The sequence below is a fragment of the Trichechus manatus genome, unplaced genomic scaffold (assembly GCF_000243295.1).
Source record: "Trichechus manatus latirostris isolate Lorelei unplaced genomic scaffold, TriManLat1.0 scaffold00008, whole genome shotgun sequence".
NCBI lineage: Eukaryota > Metazoa > Chordata > Mammalia > Sirenia > Trichechidae > Trichechus > Trichechus manatus.
The window spans coordinates 32,184,552-32,190,551 of NW_004443944.1; positions in this window are offsets into that span (position 1 = coordinate 32,184,552).

Below are 6,000 nucleotides of genomic sequence, written 5' to 3' on the forward strand. Positions count from 1 at the left end.
GCTGGGCACTTGGGCTGTGGTATGAACAGGACACACACACAAAGTCCTTGCCCTCAGGAGCAGACATTCTAGTAGGAGAAACAGCCTATTAGCCACTCAGCACATGCTTATTGAGGCCTGCTCTACAGGCACAGTTTGAGGCACTGGGTATTCTGCAGCGAACAAGCCTCGGAGCTTCCACTCTAATGGGGGAGACAGGTAAATACAGTGACCACTCAGGCTGTTGTGGGGCAAAGGTGGAAACAGGATGACCCTGAGGAAGTTATTCCAGTCTCTGACAAGACATGAAGGCCTTAGTCCTTAGTGGGAAAGGAGGTAAGAAGGGGTCAGATTTGAGATAACATTTTAAAGTAGGTACTACAGGATTTGCTGATGGATGAGAGATGGCTCTAGGGAAGAAATGAAGAATGACTCAGGGTTTTGGAATAGCAATGCTATTACAATTATAAAAGTGAATCACCAGTTTGAAGCCAGTTTTACCCAAGAGGCTTATGGTGTTCTGACAGCATTTAATAGGGACCTGAGCTTATCTGGGAGTCAACGCAGGGAGGGCCCCCTGGAGGAAGTGACATGAGAGCCAGGGTGTGAACGGGGCAGAGTTAACTAAAAGAAGGAAGGCAGGGAGCGTGGGCCTGGCCAAGGATCAGTGAAGGCAAAGTCTCTGAGGCAGGAAGGAACTAGGTGATTTCTTCAAATTGAAGGAAAAAGTTGGTGTGTCAAGCTGAGAGCAGTGCTTGGAACTGGTTCGTTCCCATTCGAACTCCTGCTGAGAATTTGCATTTCCACCCCAGATAATACACTGAATCAGGATCTACATTTTAACAAGATCCCCAGGTGATTCTTATGTATAATAAATTTTGAGAACCATTGCTCTACTAGTGGTTCTTAGAACTGGTTCCTAACCAGCAGCATTAGCTTCGTCTGGGAACTTCTCAGAAATGAAGTCCTCAGCAGGGGTTCCAGCCAGAACAAACTGGTGGAAGCCCTGGCTGAGAGTGAGGGGGCTCCTGGGGCCAGGTGATGCCAGAGAGGCAGGTGGGGCGAGGGGACTGAACTTGATCCCGATGCCAGGAGAACCAGAGAAATGTTTTAAGTGAGAGTGATTTGCTTCGTGAGAGCTCTCCAAGCTCCCTCTAGCTGCTGCGTAGAGAAGGTTCTGGAGGGGGAGCACAGCAGAATCTGGGAGACTAGTGAGGAAGGCATGGTTTGATCAAAGTGCTGCTTCTGAGAGTGAACAGGCCAGGTGTGTATCTTGGGTGGCCAGTCCTGGTCTTGTGACCTCGGGCAAGTTACCTAACCTCTATGTGCCAGCTTTTCTCTCTATAAAATGGGTATATAACAGTCCCCATCTCACACGATGGTGGTCACGATTGAACTAGATAACCCAACAGTTTAGGGGAGGACTGAATGCTGGAGGTGAGAAGGGGTGGAGAGGTAGGCAGGACCCTGCTGTCGGGCAGGCCTCCCGACCAGGAGGGAGTTGGTGCAACTCACGGAGTTCCCCGTAGCTGCGGCTGGAGGTCCGGCAGTGGTTGGGAAAGCGGTCAAAAATTCCAGAGGCTGGCACTCCGGGGCGGGGAGGGGGGTGGGGCCTGCCTCTGCCTTCTGGAGCTGGCTTGACTGCCCCCTGGTGGCCGTGCGGAGATGAGACCTGAAAGCCACGCCCACGCCAAGCTATCCTCGCGTAAGCGCCTGCGACCTCAGTGTCCTGCCTGGCCAACTTCCCCGCGGTATCCTCCATCCTTCACCCTTCTCACCAGAAGAACCTCTACACCACCAATCCTTGGGTACAGGATTCAGTGATTACCACGGCTCTCCCGGAGCTCTGAGTCGCCTCCAGCCTCCCGCGCACCCCTCCCCCCATGAAGCGCCCCTGCCTCTTACCCCCAACCCGGGCCACTCAAATCCCCCTTCCAGCTTCTTGATCTCCTTCCGGAAACGTCTTTTCACACGCAGGCAAATAACACAGATATAGATACATTTTGATCTTCCTTTTTTTTTTACACAAATGGTAGCATGTTAGAAGCACCGTGTCTTGCATTGTTCACTTTAATAATGTATCTTACAGAAATTCTATATTCATACATAAGTAGCTTCCTCATATTTCGAAAACTTATTTATTATAGGAAATTTCAAATATAACACAAGTAGAGAAAATAGTGCAATATACCCGCATGAAGCTTCAGTAATGATTAACATGGCAGCTTCGTTCGTTCTTCTAGCTGTGTAGTGCTCCACAAGTATTTTAACCGGACCTCTAACTCAGTGATTCTGAACATTTTACATGTCATAATACACGCATATAATATTGAAATTACACACTGAGGGAAAGCTGGAAGGAGTTTGGGACTGTCTATATGTTTATATGTCTTTATATTATGACGAGAAAAAAATGAAATATAGCCCATTAGGGAAGATGTGAAGTATTAACTTAGATTAAAACATCCAGATATTTTCAAATTATTGCTGGAGAAACTTGATCTTGCTCCTCCTGTGAGTACAACTTTTTAATATGAGGTTTTATGATTGAAATGGTTCACACAATTCCAGACGGAAGCTTATTAACAATGATCTCTTCAAATTCTTGGTAGTCAACATCGGCAAGAAAGAGTCTTTATAACCTCAAATAGGTGATAAAAGAAAATTTTAAACCACTCCAAATCTTAAAATTGAAATTGTATTGAAACATTCCAATAACTCTTCTCTTGCTTTAATTGACAAATAGAATGTTGACATTTCTTGTAATAATGCAAGTGGATTTTAATCCAAATGAATTTTTTCTTTTAGAGTATTTAGAAATAATGATGAACTCCAGAACACGGGAAGAGACATAAAGCTTTGAAACTGATTTTTTTTTTTTGGAGACAACTATAATTCAGTTATGAAAGCCAGGCAAGGCTGTGTAGCACAAAGGATGGGAGGGAGGGACAGATGGAGAAATGTAGAAAAGAATGGGGGAGAGAGGAAAGTGAAGGGAATTCTAGACCAATATTATTCATGAACATGCGTGTCAGAGTTCTAAATATAATATTAATGAGTTGACTCTAACAAGATATTAAAGAATAATGCATCATGACAAAGTAGGGCTCATTCCAGGTAAAGACATTGACTCAATATTAGGAAATCTTCTGATGTAATTTATCACGTTGAAAAATTAACAAAGAAAAGCCATATGATTATTTCAGTAGATATCAAAATAGTGTAATTTGTAAAATTCAACACCTGTTCATGATTTTAAAATAATATTTAGCAAGCCGAGTCAACTTTTACATTTTACACTCTGAAGTCTGTAAAAGTTTAAGAAGATGCTTGTGTGCATTGCTTGTGTAATATTAAAAAAATTAACAAGTCATGCAGAAAAATCAGCAATGTATATCATGATCAAATCATTACATAAATGTCCAGCTCTCCATTTTTACATCTCTATCATCATAGTCTTTGCCATGAGGCAATAATAACAAGAACTTTTTCTTAATATATACAAAATAATAAAAATGAACATACATGATTTATAAAATGTCTTCTTTGATTTTTAAAAAATATCCATGCACTGATGTTAGAATTGTGGACAGATGGAGTATTTAATTTCTCCTAAATTATTTAAGCCGTCTCCTTTCGTAGGCTCACACATGAATAATTAGCTTGAATAATTCCGTTATAAGAAGCCTGTGAATTCTTAGGCAATTCAAATGACTCTACTACAAAGTTTTAACAAGTCAATCTTAAAATTCAAAGAAGTTATTTTTAAAACACTAAGGTACTCAGAATGTGGACATAGAGTAAAAAAAAAATTCTTCTGAAAATAAAACAAGAAAGAAAGTGAACATACCGTAGTGGCCCAACCCAAGACATTTGTCAATGTGTTGCCGGATGGGAAATGACCAAGCTGCACATCAGGAAGGCATGGCTCCAATTGCACTGTAACAAAACCAAAAAACCCACAGCTATTCCCTGTTCCATTGCATTATAAAAATAATAATAAATAAAAATAATGATAAGACTGTAATTTGCTAGGACATCCCCTGCAGCTGCTTGGCTGTCCCTAAAAGACAAATTAATGTCACCTGTGCTGCATTCCAAGCTCCTTGGGCACCTGGTAAACAAATGTCAGTGGCTCCACCGACCTTGCCCAAGATGGGTGGCTGATGAGCTCTGCAGCTGACTGCTGCAGTGGATGCCCAGGAGGGAAGAGACCAACCTTGGCCATGCTCAGCAAGGGCCAGAGAAGAAACAGGATAGTGTAGTGGTTAGGAGCAGGACTCTGACGCCAGACTGCCTGAAGTGGAATCCTGGGACCACCACTTATTAGCTGGGTGGCCTTGGACTAGTATCTCAACCTCTCTGTGCCTGAGTTTCTTCACCTGTAAAATGAGTATGATAATCATACGTACATCATGGGGCAGTTATGCAGATCTGCAGCTTGTGAAGTGTTTTAGAGTGGGGTCTGGCACCATCCCCCTTTGCCATCGAGTCGATTCCGACTCATAGTTGAGTCCGACAGGACAGAGTAGAACTGTCCCACAGAGTTTCCAAGGAGCACCTGCTGGATTCGAACTGCCAACCTTTTGGTTAGTAGCTATAGGTCTTAATCACTACGCCACCAGGGTTTCCATAGTACTGTGTAAATATTATCAGGCTGTGCTGTCAGACCACCTGCCCCCACTCCCACTCCTCTGAGGAACCCTGGGCCAAGACCTGACAGGGCTGGTCTGGGAGGAGGCTCCAGCTATCCCAAACTCTAAGCATGTCTTAGTATGGGTTTCCCCCAAAAGCAAAGCTAAGACAAGGATTCAAGTGCAAGAGGTTTAAGTGGTGATCCCAGGGGAGTGGGGAAGTGCGGCAGGGGACCGGAAGCCAATACAGGGAGCAATGATGAGGAAATTACCATTGTAGGCACTCAGGCTCCTCTCACAGGGCATCCTTTGAAAGACCTGTAGAACACTCTCAGAATTATATCACTGAGGGGCAAGAAAGCTGAGGTATTTAACCACCAACTCCCAGCCTTCATTGGGTGAGGGCTGCTCCTGGGTTGTTAGTCCTCCACATTTGGCACTTCCTGCCTGCCCCAGGCTTGGGCTGAGCATAAACCTGTGCTCAAAGAGACAAAGGTCACTGTCTCCTTGAAAGAAAACTGTCCACCAAAGCTGCTGGTGACTTCCGAGGTGGGCCAAGGGGACATGGCAGGGGCACCAACACATCTGCCACAACTTGTGACCCATTTGTAGCACACCGGTTGGAAATCTCTCCTTGAGGGAGGGACAATTTCACAGTTCTCAGCTCTTGCTAATTCAAACAATCCTGCAATAAATAACCTCGTGCATCCATCATTTTGCACACGTGCACATGTTTCCACAGTACAAATTTCTAGAAGTTGAATTGCTGGGGCAAAGGGCATATGCATTTGTCATTTTGCTAGATACAGTCAAACCGGTGTCACATGAAGCTGCCTGTCTCCAGCACTCTTGCTGACATCTGTGTTGGCAAGACATCTGCCAACTCTGTTTGATCTTTGTCAATCTGCTAGATGAAAAAAATAGTATCTCATCCTTTAAAATTTCATCTTTGAAACTCTAATTGAGGTTGGCATCTTGTAACATATTTGAAAGCCATCTGTACTCTTAATAAGTTAATGAGTCTATACAATGACCAATGAGGGCTGCTAATGGTACATGAAGACAACCAGGCATCATGAGCTTCCTGGCAAAAGAACTCAGTACCACCCATGAAATATTCCTGCCAAAAAAATCAAACCTCAATCTGATCAAGCCCCTAAATCTAACCACAATTTATAGAAAATACAGGGGGCAGAGGGACATAATGATACATGGGCATGCAATCAGCAAAATGTGAGCTGGGGGACACTCCTCAGGAAAAATTACCCTATTTCTTCAACCTATGAAATGCAAGGAGAGAGGGAAAGGGAGAAAGGGAGACTATAGATTAAAAGAGATTTAAGAGGTAGATCAATCACTGGATTTCTGCTTCCGGGAAAATGGATTA